A 15,918-nucleotide genomic window follows, 5' to 3' on the forward strand; every position below is an offset into this window, starting at 1 on the left:
GATCCGTATAAATAAAAAATGACAAAAAAGCATTATAAACAGTATCAACAGGTCGAATTAACAAGAAAATAAGATTTGAGACTTATATTTATTCATATTTTTAATTTCTTTGGCACCATTGGAAGCATGCTGTGTATGTTTATATTGTTTGAGGTGTATTTCATTTTATTATGCTCCAGTCATCCAATAGTCTTATGGATAAAAAAGTATCTATGTGTTCATAAAATGCTTGTAATTTGTGTTCTAAATTATATAGTTTGTAGTTTCATAGTTTATTAAAGAAAACTCAGCCGCAGAAGACTGCGTAACAGGAGCATATTATGCACAATATAAATCACAACATATTTCATAATACAAACAGAATACATTTTTAAATTATACATCTTCAGAGATAAATCTTTGTTTATTGCAGTTTTAAATCAGACAAGCATCTTTTCTACCTTTTGAATAAAAATTGACAGCTTACACAGCACATTATTATTACAATATTTAAGCATGCCCAGTACTTTTTTAACATTTGGATATTTTAAATAATAAGGAGGTATGAAGTTCTCCCTTAAATCTTTAACTTTATAATTGGTACATATACATATATAGTGGTACACATCCCCAAGACCAGCTTTACAAAGAGGACAAATTCTCTCATTTCGTGGTACATTTCTCCATCTTCCTGTTTCAATGGGAAACTTTGTATTACATACCCTTAATTTACATATATTTACTCTATGACCCCGCCTTAATTTTAACAGATATGGTTCTAAGCAAAACTCTTCTTTAAAGTGTAAATAAAATTCCCCCCTTGATGAGTTATTTATATCAGAGAACCATTTTTGAATAAACTGGTCCTGGAGACGCTGCCTCACATTAGTTTTAATATAATTATAATCAACTTGCTCCGGAACATTATATATTTCACAAAAGCCACAGTCATTAAACACAGATTTTACATAGTTAAACCATTTGAAATTATAACCTTCATGCTCATGCATGTACCAAAGTAACTTGTACAGTTTACCCGATAATTTTTTATCGTTTGTTGCAAGCTTGTGCCAAAGACATACCATTTTTAACTTGATCTGCAGTTCAAGTGGAAATCTTCCAAGTTCTCCATACACCATAAAACTTGGCGTAGAGGATCGCACCCCCAAAATGCGCTTACAAAACTGTAAATGTAATTTTTCAATAATTTTTATTTTCAAACCCCCATATTTCCGAGGAATAGGTCAAAATAGGAACCACCAATGCATCAAATAATTTTAACTGTAAATCAATCGGGAGTGAGATATTTTGTATCTTCTTGTAAAGAGCATAAAGTGCTTTTTGAGCTTGGTCTACCAGTTTTTTTCGAGCTTGAAAGAAATTTCCGTTGTAATTAAACAGCAGACCAAGATAAACATATGAATCTTTAATTTCAATAATTTCATTACATAGTTTAAAAGTAACATTCTTATTAAACTTTCTCTTTGAAAAAATTACAATCTTAGTTTTTGATACATTTACAGTGAGTTTCCACTCAAAACAATATTGCTCAAAAACATTCAGAGCCTTTTGCAACCCTCCTGCCGACTCCGCAAAAATAATAGTGTCGTCGGCGTACAGAAGAATAAATAACTTGATATACAAATCAAGATTCTCTGTAAATTTTTCGTTCATAAATGTTAGACCTTCCACAGAGTTTTCATCCAGATATTCTTCCATGTCATTCAGGTATAAGGCAAAGAGAAAAGGTGACATTTTTTCTCCCTGTCTTACACCTACCTCACAATGGAAAAAATCTGTTTTTAGTTCTCCATTTTTAACACAAGACTTAATATCCGTATACATGCTCAATATAACTTTAAACATTTTCCCACCAATGTTATATTTTAATAATTTTTGCCATAGTCCCACCCTCCACGCTGTATCAAAAGCTTTTTTAAAATCTACAAAAGCGCAAAATAATTTCTTTCCCGAACTCAAATATAGTGAAATTAAAGCATGCATGATAAACATACTATCTTGGACAGAATACCCCTTACGAAAACCACCCTGGGCATCAGTTATAATCCCGATCTCGTCTGACAGAGCATTAAGTCTTGAATTAAGTATAGAGGTGAACACTTTTCCTAAATTCGATGTAAGACAAATAGCTCGGTAATTATCCAAATTATTTGGATTCCCCTTGTTTTTAAAAAACGGTTTAATGATACCAGTAAGCCATGATTCGGGAACGATTCCAGAATCAAACACTAAATTGAATAACTTAGTGTAAATAGGCAGAAATTGATTCACCGTGCTTTTTATATATTCGTTGACAATCCCATCTTCCCCTGGGGCTTTGCTATTACATAATTTTTTAACAGCTGACAATATTTCGTCCTCTGTAATTTCCTGATCTATAATTTCAATAAACCCCTGACTTTTTATACTATGAACTAAATCCTCAAAATCAATATCATCATCTGGAACATCGCTCTTATTTAGTGACTTAAAATACTCATATAATTGATCAATAGTAATTTGGATATCTTTATCAGACCCCCCTCTATCCAATCTTTTCAAGATTTTCCAAAATTTACCAAAATCTTTTTTCGAAAGTTTACGCATGTCAGATTCTAGTGCATGTTGAAAACTCTCAAAACTTTTATTCATTTCGGCTCTGTAAACTTTCCCGCACTTTTCATCTCATCTCGGTTCGCTTTATTTTTATTAAAACTGTAACGATTTTTCGCTTTACGGAAAACCTTTCGCTTATCTCTGCATTGTTTATTAAACCAAAGTTGGTTAGAAGAACCAGACAGATAGGATCTTCCCTTTGGTTTAAAAACACGACTAGCAGTGCTCTTAAAAATATCACATATTTTGTCAACGACTGTATTGATTCGTTCTTTTGGATCGCTACTGTCCTCCGACAGAAGCAGTGATATCTCGTCTATACGATGACACAGTCCAATAACTCAGTCGAAAAAAATTTAAATCAGATTTTTGTCACAATGATATATTTGTAAATAAATAGTTCAATTGTTTTATAATAATTAATGTCATTTGAGGTGACTTATATGTCCATTGGGCCGGATGTATCAAAATTTATCATATATTGTATGTTTATAATCTGTACGTATTTAAACATGTCACTTTACTTTAAATGGATAATCATTATAAATGGAATAGTCATCGTATAGCAATTTAAATATCCCGCTTTATTTACTTGTGAAATTAATCAGGTGAATGACTGTCTATGACGCGATACAAGTTCTAATAATAAACCTTTGAACCACTTCCTGTCAGAATCAATATCCAACATCGTGTAAGTTTGTTGATCTTTGTATACCATTAATTTGCAGAACTGTCACACAGGTCTAGGTTTGTTAACGTAGACATAACGGGACCCGGAAGAATGTTTTGTGGACGGAATAATTATCACCTGTTGCAAGTCCGGCTTTTTTTTTACTTTCACTTTTGTACACATCTATCTTGTTTATGTCCGGTCCTTACTGGTGTCAGACCACCAATTAAAATCCATATCTGTTCAACCATAGATGTAATACCCATAGATGAAGCTCAACCCTGACTTCAAAGGTTATATGTGCGTTGTAATGGCTTTCACACTTATCTGATAATGACATCAACCAGTTGGTCATGGAGATGCAGATTTACAATCATGACAATAGAAAACTGACAATTAAAAGCTACTTAGCAATTAAACATGCTAAAAATCAGAAAGAAACAAAATCAAAATATATATTTTATATTGACTTGATTATAAAAAATAATATTTGTTTAGATAAAACATTATAACAAATTATTCTCGAAAAGAAACTAATAAATATGAATATTTTTCTTTTTTAGGCAGAACTTCTGTTTTGATCCTGTTTAAATTTTATATCAATTTAACTCTATCTTATAATTAACAATGTTTACTATTATTTATAAACAAGTTTATTGAAAATATAATTGTTAGAAAACATAATATGTATGCTCCAAAAATTAGTTTCCATGCATTGTATGTTTTGTTATTTCACTAAACTTAAAACTCTTTACAGTAATTATAAATACATATTTCATAAACCACTTGAATGAAATTGTTATAATTTTTGTAAATGGCCATAAAATATATAAAATTCATCTATGATATATTAACTAACTTATTCTGAAAAATATAAAAATGATTTTAAAAAGACAATTTCTCTTTTAAAACCAGAAAACCTGATGAAAAAAGGAAAATAATGTACTTTCTTATTATTTTTTTCCCAAATTCGACGCAGTTCGACACCTTAATGAAGCATATCAAAGAAAAGGTGTATTTCAGAAGCACAGAAAGGTGCTATTCCCATTTTCAGGAACTAACAGGAACACAGTTTTTATGAAATATGAAGACACAAGCCTAAAAAATACATTTTTGAATTTTGTTCAATATTTCCCTCATAAAATGCGCAATTTTTGATCGATTTCATCCATTTTTTGACCATTCTGTTTGTCTGTCCAGTGCGCTAAAAATAGACATATATTAACAACAGAAGGGACATAACTCGAGAAGACATTTAAGAAAATCTATTATGCTGTACTGGTCAATGAGATCAACAGATAAGAGATATGGCTAGAGTTACTTGATTGGGTACAACACACATATAACATCAAAGACAGTCAATTTGGTCATGGTTCTTTGTATCTAACAATAGAGAACAGTGGGGAACTTTTTGCGAGCTTTATCTATGGGTATTACATCTATGGTTCAACCAAATTTTGCAATTTTCACAGCTTTCTAAAACTTTTACCTTAATTTTATAGAAACCAGGTGTATTCTGAATTGTACATGTATCAGCTTTCTACATGCCAATTTTCACCATACCTTTAAAGCCTTCTAACAAAATAACTGACCTTCAAACAGAGGTACTAAAAAAATAACCCCTGGTTTTCTGGAAATCTTAAATTAGTATACTTTGGAGCGCACTAATCCTCAATTTTTAATTCAAACTCATAGACAAGTAAAGGAGTAGGTGCAGTAAGACCCCTTTTTGGCCCCAAAATATAGCAGTTTTACAAAATTGTTAAAATATAAACTTTTAGTTATTTATTGGACAGTAGAATGCTTCTGCTACATAAATATGGGCTGTTTTTTACAATACAATGCACATATATCGGGTACTAGCACCATAAAGTCATGCTAAATTACTGAAATCTTCACAATTCTAGCATTTTTGTTAAATTTTAGACGGTTTTCGTGTAAAACGAAAATGGCCGCATTCGTGTTCATCCTTAATATTGAAATGTAAGTTGTATTTTATGATAATACATAACATATAAAAAGGTTGAGGATGAACACGGATGCGGCCACTTTCATTTTTGACAAAAAACATCTGAAAAGTGACATTTTCCGGCATATTTGGTAGATTTTTCATATTTGAGCTTGAATCGGATGGGTTTTAATGACTAAATCAGTCCAAATCTTTCACATAAACTAATTGATTCAAATGAAATAGACACTTAAGTGTTCAAAAAGTGGTCAAAATCTTTCGTCAGATGAACATGAAATTTGAGGCCAAAATCGGTCCTTACCGGACCTTCTCCTTTTGGCTCAAAATGGTCTAGATATATTTCTCGAGAAATATATCTTTTATCAAAAGTTTCATTCCTGCAAATTTGTTGGTTAGTTTAAGTAAACAAGGACATCAAAAGCACTATTTTGTGTCAGAGTAGGGCTACTTTTACATTCGTTCTAAATTGGAGGAAGTAATTGGTGGTCAGTGACACCTAAAGAGCCAACAAAGTTGATCAGAAATCTTTTGTTTTTTTAAACATCGACATACTACATATATCTAATATATGTCAACAATTCAAACTAGGTTATTATTATTCTTAATCCTTAGTCAATTTGTAGTTAAAAACATCCTTTCTGAGCATAATGCGACTCATATTACAAATTTCTCAGCTCAATTTAAACTGACTGTAATGTAAGCTTTTGATAGAAAATACTTGAAAATCTCATTTTGGACTAGAGGAACATAAACTTTCATTATGAAAATCAGTTTTTGTTGATTTTTCCTTGTTTGTTCTACTGCTTTAAAGACTTTCCACAATTTTAACAATGAGTTTAATAAAAGATCCAAGGTATTGAAGCGTCAAGAAATATTGACCCCCCTTTTTTACACCTGGTGTCAGTAAGGGGACTATTAACTGATCAAAAGTGCATTCATGGTCATTTAACTGTTTTATTTACTATCAGTCAATAAAATTTAAGGTATAAAACTTTCATTTGGGATAATAAATGAGATTTTTGTGAGTTTATATCAGGCTATGTTATCTGCCATATACATGGTATGCCGCAATGACATAAGGGGTAAAAATCAAATAATTTCATTAGATCTTCATAACGACATTTTTTTTTGGGGTAGTAATCAACCTTTGTTTTAATGTTTAACACCACAGAAACAACTTACTGTGCATTTATAACAATTTATAACATTTTTTATATGAAAGCATATTGCAAGGGTGGGAAAAGCTAAAAATGGCACAAATTCAGGTTAAAGGCTCTAAATTTGCAATATGTGACTTTTTGCACCAAAAAAGATTAAAATGTGGCTACTATTGTTTCAAATGATCAGTTAAGACCAAAAAATTAATTGTTTTCTGAAACTGCATTTCTCTTAAAGGTGTTAGACCACCAATTGAAAATCCCTATCTGTTCAACCTAATTTTGCAATTTTCACAGCTTTCTAAATATTTTACCTTAAGTTTAACTTTATAGAAACCAGGTATATCCTTAATTGTACATGTATCAGCTTTCTTCATGCCAATTTTCACTATACCTTCAAAGCCTTTTAAGAAAAAAACTGACCTTCAAACAAAGTTACTCCAAAAATAACCCCTGGATTTCTGGAAATCTTAAATTAGTATACTATGGAGCGCATTAATCCTCAATTTTTAATTCAAACTCATAGACAAGTAATTTTGGCTCAAAATGGTCTAGATATATTTCTCTTTCATCAAAAGTTTCATTTCTGCAAATTTGTAGGTTAGTTTAAGTAAACAAGGACATCAAAAGCACTATTTTGTGTCATAGTAGGGCTTCTTTTACATACGTTCCATATTGGAGAAGGTAATTGGTGGTCTGACACCTACTGAAATAAAGACCTTCCTGCAAACATTTGCGCAAGCTTGCAGCGTATTTGCAGCTAGCTTGCCTCAAAAATTTTCCATAAAAATAAGGAGTTTGCAGCATACTTTCTGCGTATATGCCGCAGACCTGCCGCAAACATTTTAAGTTTGCTGCTGGTCTCCTGCAAACACCAAATATGCCATATTTGGCATGTTTCCCGTAAACTTGCGGCGAACATTGCTGCTGACCTGCCGCAAACATGGCAGCATATATGCTTCAAACCTGCCACGAACATTTTACCATGCAAATTCGGTTTGCGGCAAGTCAGCTGCAAACACATGATATTCCTTATAAGAATGTATGTAAATTTATTTAAACTATTTACTGCAGGCCTGGCGCAAACAATCCTTTCAACATAGGATTTACTCCCACAAACAATTTCAAACAAAGCTGCAAACATATTCATATAAGCAACTGACAAGGTAAAAAAATATAAAACAATTGTATTGATCAACCTATATGTTTAACACAATTTTATTTACAAAAGATTTTGATATCCTATTAATCTTTTATACTGCAGCAAGAAAACTTGTTGTAACAGCTAGTGACAATTTGTAGAAAGCTAATCTTATGTTATTTAACCTCTTTTTCATAATCAAAATCTTTCCTACAGAAAATTAACAAAGTTACATTGGGCACAATTTTTGCGTACCCTATCTTCCCAATCAGAGGTTCATGAAAATGACTAATATACATGACATATAATACATATATATTCACAATGTGAAAAAAGACTGATAGCAGAGAACAATACCTAACTAGCCAATGATTTCAGATTTATTTTTCCAAGTATTGAGACAAGAACGATAATAACGTGACAAAAAAATAATATTTCTGATTGTTCTGTTAACTGGATATACCAATATAAAATGGAAGTTCTCAACACATTGCATGTATCAAACTATGAAGTAAATTGACAATGAATGTTGAAGTTCATAGTTTTTAGGTAAAGATTGCACTACCTTCTTTGATACACAAAATATAGTGCATTGATCATATGATCATTTCCAGAAATTTGTTAATGTAATATATGCTCAGATATTTTAGCAGATATTGGTCTTTCGTGCATGTCTTTTTAATATAGCATCAAACGATTTCTTAATATTATTCTAGTAAATCCAAAGATTGTTCATTCCAAAACTGAATAAGTATTGCATAGACATTAGAACCCAGATTCATTTTATCTGAATTTCCATCCTCATATAAAATTTCATATTGAAAATACAGATACTGATTGAGTAAATCAAAACTAAATATATGGAATACTTCAGCACTTTATGCAAATAACATAATAGATAATTAGTAAAACAGTGTGGTGTGCAGCCTATAAGTTTTGTTCCTGCGAACATTTTTGTTTGCAGCAGGTCTGTCGCAACTTTGCAGCAGACCTGCTGCAAACAAAACCATTCTGTAAAGGGTCTTTATTTTGGTAGAATATCTATTTTCAGGCGATCTTGAGCAAAGTCCCCTATAGGCGAGTGACTTATTTCAAAAAGACGCTTAGTTAACGACTTTAATGCACCCACCTAACACACGGCTGTATTATATATCATTCGAAAGCTGTTAATCTGTACTTTCTGTTTTGCCCGGTCGTAAAAAAATCGTATGGTGCAATTTTTGTTAAATCAAGGTCAAAGGTCATGAAAAAAAATTCCAATTTTTGCGATTACTAAATAAAACGTCATTTTCTAATTCTTGTACCATAAAATTTTCCAGAAGATCATATGAACTTTATGGAACAAGATACATAATTTCCAAATCAAACAAAAAATAAGAGATTCGATGCGCAAAATTTCCCGAAAATTGAAATTTATCACAAATCCTAAAAAAAATGAAAAATTATTCAAAAAGCAAAATATATCTTGGGGAATCGATATTTGAATGCTAAAAAATAGATAAATGTATATGTTTTAGGTCAAGGAATATTTGTTTTGTAATTTTAAGATGCAATTATTAATTATTGTTCATGGAACAGCCTTCTATTGAAGTGTTTGCAGTTGCCCAAAAATCTGCCATCTGCAAATAGCGATCATTTTGTTAATCTATGTTAAAATAGCACATCGCTAATTGTGAATATCAGGGAGGAGAATGATTTTCCATAATAAAAGAAGGGGTATTTAAAGTAAGAAAAGAATATATGCGAGGTACTAAGTAATTGAGGTTAAAATATGTTTTTTACGAAGTCAAACTGTTTTACTTTTTGTAATCTTGTTTAAATGCAAACATTACTTTGCGACTAAATCGTAGGCAACATTGAAATAAGTAACCTTGTTTAGAAACACTTGGTTGTCTAAAGCGGGATGTAAACGAACTAAAGAAAATGCGGCTGCTTCTTATTTAGTTCAAAATCGTGTTATAGTAAGTCATATTAAATGTGTTTAGAAGTTTAATCGCTTTAATTATTTGAATAAAATATGCTTTGAGTATTTTTTACATAAGCTTTAAAAATACAAATGCATGTCATTGTGTATGTAAAACACTATAAGCAGTTGTGAAATAACAAAGTGAAAAAGTTAAATACCTTTCCTGACCTCATAAGATCATTCGCTGTTTTAGGAGTGTTCGTTTTCATGGTATGCTGTGTTTTTTGGACTGTTGTTAATCTCTTGGACTTTAATTTTATTTTGTTCATGGTTTTAATTAACTTTATTTGATTCATGGTTTGAGATGTTGATTGTCCCTTTGGTATTATTTTACTTTAAACACATTAACTTGCAGTAATGAAAATCAGCCAAAAAATCACCTCAAAGTAAAGTGAAGAAGATTAACGCAATAAGACAAATATCCGCGAAAATTTAGCTACACTGATCTACAATTTTTAAACCTTTTACTACTTGAATAGTGACGAAATATATCAAAGGGACATCAAACTCATAATTAAAAACGAACTGACAAAGCCAGGCAAAAAACGAACAAGACAAGCAACAGTATACAAAACACAACATATAAAACTGCAGATTGAGTAACACAAACCCCCAAAACGGGGCTCCCGAAGGGTAGGCAGATCATGTTCCCCAAGTGACACCCGTCTTAGTTTAAACATATTTATTTATAGTGGATTGGGAAACAAGTTTTGCAACTTAAATTAATCGCTTTCCACTTTGCGGGTGCGAGTGCTGCCTAGCATGTAGCGGCATTAGCCTGCTCTTTTTCGAAATCTACAAAGGTGTGTTTAACGTGCAAGAGATATGGCTCTCTCTTAACACGGGTCAGCCATTTATCGTTCCCTTCCGACGGATTTTCATCGTTTCCTCAAGACCATACTCACAAATGGTGTCAAGGAAGAGCCGAAAATTCAGTCCCTGAAATTTTCATCACGGAACGGAAACGAACCAGGAACCTTTGTGTTAGTAGTCCGATGCACTAACCACTATACCACGACTCTCTTTTACCCGTCTTGTGGCTCATGTATTTCCTAACTCGGTGCCAAGCCTTATTCGGTTGGTGACATTCACGGCAGAAATGACGGCAATTTGGTTACGTCGATGGAACTTATCAGTCGTCATCTGGCGAAACAGATATCTCATAATTGCAACCAACTCGTAGTGGCGTCCATGAAATTTTCAAAGGGATGATTTCAACTTTGCATTTGAACTCTGGTTTAAAACATGTTTAAACCACCATTTTTCTTCAAATGTCCTGTACCAAGTCAGGCATATGGCAGTTGGTATCGAATAATCTGTTTCTTTGTATGTTGGCGTTTGTTTTTGTAGCAGTTCTGTGTTTCTGTTATATCGTTGTGTTCCTCTTATAGTTGATGCGTTTTCCTAGTTTTTGCTTTGTGACCCGGATTTATCTCAGTTACTAGTAAATCGATTGATGACTATTTAATAGCGGTATACTATAGTTGCCTTTATTTCAGAGGAGTTGAGGCTCATATCGGTCTCTCCTTTAGTAGTATAGATATGCAGGCGTTGCTATAATGTTGTTACATAGAAATGAAAAGTTTATAATTTGGTAGTAAGGGGTGTTTTTATGGGTTGTTTTATGCTCATCTCTTTTGTCGTAAAACTTGTTTTCAACCAACCCTCATCATCGATTTCAAGATACGTGATAGAGTAAACTGTATCTTTTGAGTCCAACATTGTCACAAATTTTGCGATATTCAGTGAGATGACATCATCTATGTAATGGAACGTGAAGTTTCAAGATAATGATAGCTTCTTTTCAGTCGTCTTCAGAAACTCTTGCATAAAGTCATCCTCGTATGAAAAATGAACTAGTCATTCAAGCTATTCAGGAAGTCTAGTTGCAACTAGAATCGTTGCGTATTAATGGATATTTTTTCTTCAAAATTAATCTGATATGACGAATTAATGCATGTAAACAATGAACAACGCAATTTAAGCAATCAAGTAGTCAAGTTTTATAATGTGTTTACTAGTTTTTGAAATTCTTTGAAATTTCAATTTTCATCAATTTATTTTCTATTTATTTTGGTCTAAATTTTCTATTCACATTAAATAAATAAAAGGTCTTTTCACTACATCAATATTTATAATGAAGCTACAAATCAAACAATTAGAAAAGTCGAAATATGTTTATTTCAGTCTGGTAGTTACAATGCAGATTGCAATCTCTTGGTTTCACCCCCTTTATTTCAAGCAATAAGATGTTTCGCGCACATATTTTTTTTACTCTAAATTTTTCAGATTCTTACGAATTTGTGTATTAAATCTTATATTGACCACATACAATCTTTAAATAGGAAGAAATGCTTAAAAGCTGTTTTTTCGCAGATGGCGGTATTTTGGGCAACTGTATGAGTTGTTATGATTTGCTGTTTGATTAGAAGTAAGCATAATTTTAGGAAATTTTATGATGTCAAAAACTTCTTTGATAGTCATTACAGGGTTTTACTTAGTTTTAATTGATTAGCATTTGCACCAGAAAGAAAAATTTGGGTTTTCACACATTTTGTTAACTTTTACTCGAATTTCAGGAAACATGTGCTATCTGTCAAAAACACGCTTTAAATATTAAAAAATGCATTTGAATAATGACTGTTAATCTCTCTGCTAAAAGTTAAATTGTTTGCATATGTGAATTTAGTATATAAAAGTCATATTATACAATCAGGCTGAAATCTTAGAAAATATGCACTTATTCGTCCTTGGCCTTTGATCTTGATTTGACGGAAATTGCACCGTACGATTTTTTTACGACCGGGCAAAACAGATAGTACAGATGTGTAGCTTTCAAATGATATATAATTTAGCCGTGTGTTAGGTAGGTGCATTAAAAATTTATTTTTATGGTTAAAGTCACTCGCCTACTACACCAACAATCGAAAATCTACTGGTTGTTCCTAAAACATAATAACTGTAAAGTAAAAGTTGGCCATAAATGTATAATGCAAGTCAAACGGAAATTGTAATGCATGTTTACATAACAATTACAAACAAAATGTACATCATAAAATATCTAACTAAACTAATTACTGATAAGTGTTATTGATTATAAAATCAAGTACAAACGGAGCATTTCATTGCTAGACCACTATGAGTGCTATTTTGCACGATAAAGACGATTGATACCCACTGACACATTTCTGATATAATCTTATATGTTGAGAACACCAATGAGGATCTTAATCTCGACATTTTTTAAAATTCACTCATTTACAAATCATAAACATGTACTTGTCTAGTAGATCAATTTTCGTATTTTCATTGCACTTCTAAAATAATTATTAAAAAGTGCGGAGACTATTTATTTCTCGAGATTAATTTGTCTATAATAAAATATTGTCAGCATTACATATTGATTTCATATTTCTTATAGGTTTTGACGAGGAATGGCAACGTCCACAAGTTTCATCTGTAGCTTGTGTCAAGAAGACGATGAAACCAATACAGCAGTCACGTGGTGTCCAGAATGTGAGGTATTTCTATGTTCTGATTGTCAGAAACATCATGGCCGATCCAAGATGTCAAAACATCACCAGGTCATGTCTGTACATGACTATCAAAACTTGCCTAAATCCATGCTGAATATAAAGAACAATTGTGAAGACCACAACTTACGGTATGAGCTGTTTTGCTCTTTTCATGATTGTGCCTGTTGCATAAAGTGTATAAAAGACAAACATGACAATTGTAAGAGTCTTGTTCCGCTTGATGAAGTTGTAGGGAATATCAAATCGACTGCTTTTGTGTCCATTCTTCAAACGGATTTTGTCAATCTCATCGAAAATCTAAAGACTATCAAAATATTTTTCTCGGAAAACCTTAGTTCACTTGAAGAGCAGAAAACAGAAGCGATTAGTCGAGTCCATATCATGCGTCAGTCAATTAATGACCACTTAGACAAACTTGAAGAAAGTTTGCTTAATGATATAAGATCAGAATTCACAAATTTGCAAGATACCATTGGGAATTTGAAAAGTGAAATTGATAACAAGACTGACCAGATTGAAGAAAAACGAAGAGATTTTTCTAAAATGGTCCAATTTTCAACAGATCTTCAAATATATTTCGGTTTACATGAAGTGGAAAAGGTTTTAAAGCAAGAAGAACAGTATATACAGGATTTGAAATCTGCAGACAATCTTCGTGAGAAGAATATGATTTTCGACTGCTTTGATCTAGAGTCAACTGTAAGAGGTACAACAGCGTTAGGAAAATTGTCGATTGGCTTATCACCTGAACATTTACAACTGAAAGCAAAAGGGGAAAGTCAAGTTCATTCTCCTCGAAACCCAGTTCTAAGCATGGTCAAATCAGTAATAAAGCAAAGATTCAAAATTCAGAAACACTCAGTGAGCATTACTGGATGTCAGATATTACCAAACTGCGATGTTGTGTTCGTAGACCAAGAAAACATGTCTATTTTATTGTTCAATAATTCTGGTGTATTTGTCAAAGAAATAATGACTTTCAAAAATATGCCATCTGATATCTGTTATGTCAGACAAAGAGAAGTTGCTGTTACACTCATCGACGACCGACAAATTTTCATTATTGATGTAGACAGAAACAAGATAATGAGAAGAAGAGTTGTAAATGGCAGGTGCTGTGGAATTTGCACCTATGAACAAATGATGTATGTTATAGTTCATCCAAATTCTGTTCTTGCGTTAGATTTTGACCTTAATATAAAACATTCAATTCCAATAGTTGAAAAAAGTTTGAGTCGTATTGCCGTATTCGGAGACCAACTTTATTGTACTGACACGAATGCCAATAGTGTATTCTGTTACAGCAAAGAAGGAGAGAAATTGTGGTCTTTTAATGACGAGATTCGTTTTCCATTCGGTATTGATATAGATACAAATGGGTATGTGTATGTTGCTTGCAGTAGCAGCAACAGCATTATAACATTGTCCCAAACTGGAACAAAAATAAGAGTTATAAAGTCCAAAGACAGTAGTGTAAACATGCCATTAGCTATAAACATTGATAGAGAATTGTCTGTTCTTTTGTTCAGCAATACTTTGGGCGAATCTTGCCTTCTTTCAATATGAATTTAAGGATGTACTTATAAATAAACAAAATCTAGAATTAAAAATTGATACAGTAACTTTAAGTCGGAAAAGTATTAGGTTTGTAACAAAATAAGCTAAAATATAAATTAGTTATGGCGCTCCTTTTATATTTTATAGGGCCATAATTATTTTATTTTTAGTAAAGTCATAAAAATACGGAACTCCAAGGAAAATTCAAATCAGAAAGTCCCTAATCAAATGGCAAAATTAAATGATAAAATACATCAAACAGAAAAATACTAAAATATGACAAAGCAAACTGGGAAAATATAGAAGCAGACCTACAAAAAACACTAGAAGAGCTTACTATTATGAACAACAACAACAATAGTACTATAAATGAAATGTGGGATTTATTTAAAAACAATATCACAAAATCAATAGATACAAACATCCCACATAAAATGTTAACGTATAAACATCGACTTCCCTGGGTGCACAACAAACTCAGAAAAATGATAAATAAAAAGAATAAATTGTACTCTAAAATGAAAAAGGACAAAAAGCATATAATAAAATATAAAAAACTAAAACAACAAGTACAACAAGAACAAAGACGTGCCTATTGTACATACATAGAAAAAATGATCCTTGACCTTCCAACAAATGACCCGGACCTCAGTTACAGCAACCAATCAAAACCAAAGAAACTCTTTTCTTATATTAAATCAATCAGAACTGACAATAGTGGAGTTGCTCCCCTAAAAAAAGAGGGCCAATTAACAACTGATACAAAACAAAAAGCTAACATTTTAAATGAGCAGTTTCAATCCGTCTTTACCACCGAAACGGCAAATAATATGCCTGATAAAGGGCCAAGTCCCCATCCAGTCATTCCATCACTCACAATTACAACACCTGGCATACAAAAACTCTTGCATAACATCAATCCGCACAAAGCCACTGGCCCAGATAACATCAGCGGCAGAGTATTAAAAGAACTTCAAAACATAACTGCACCTATCCTCACCATCATTTTCCAGAAATCACTTACAACTGGCTGTATACCATCCGACTGGAAGCATGCAAATGTCGCACCAGCATACAAAAAAGGGGAAAAATATAACGCAGTCAACTACAGACCAATCTCTCTCACTTGTATCAGTTGCAAACTTATGGAACATGTCATTACTAAACACCTAATTAACCACCTAGAAAAAAATAACTTATTATACGACCTTCAGCACGGCTTCAGACACTCTAGATCATGTGAAACTCAACTTCTATCTTTCATACAAGAACTTGCTTCAAATTCAGACAATAACACCCAAACAGACCTTGTAATTATGGACTTTGC

At 32.2% G+C, this 15,918-nt stretch overlaps 1 long non-coding RNA gene across 1 annotated transcript; it reads left to right on the plus strand.

Annotated features, from left to right (window-relative positions):
• The first annotated feature begins 3,239 nt into the window (after positions 1-3,239).
• On the plus strand, positions 3,240-14,708 carry LOC143058845 (uncharacterized). Its single transcript, XR_012973254.1, has 2 exons — positions 3,240-3,286; positions 12,920-14,708. It is a non-coding gene; the product is annotated as an uncharacterized LOC143058845 (long non-coding RNA).
• Positions 14,709-15,918: the final 1,210 nt, after the last annotated feature.

Source organism: Mytilus galloprovincialis, chromosome 14 (genome assembly GCF_965363235.1).
Source record: "Mytilus galloprovincialis chromosome 14, xbMytGall1.hap1.1, whole genome shotgun sequence".
Taxonomy (NCBI): domain Eukaryota; kingdom Metazoa; phylum Mollusca; class Bivalvia; order Mytilida; family Mytilidae; genus Mytilus; species Mytilus galloprovincialis.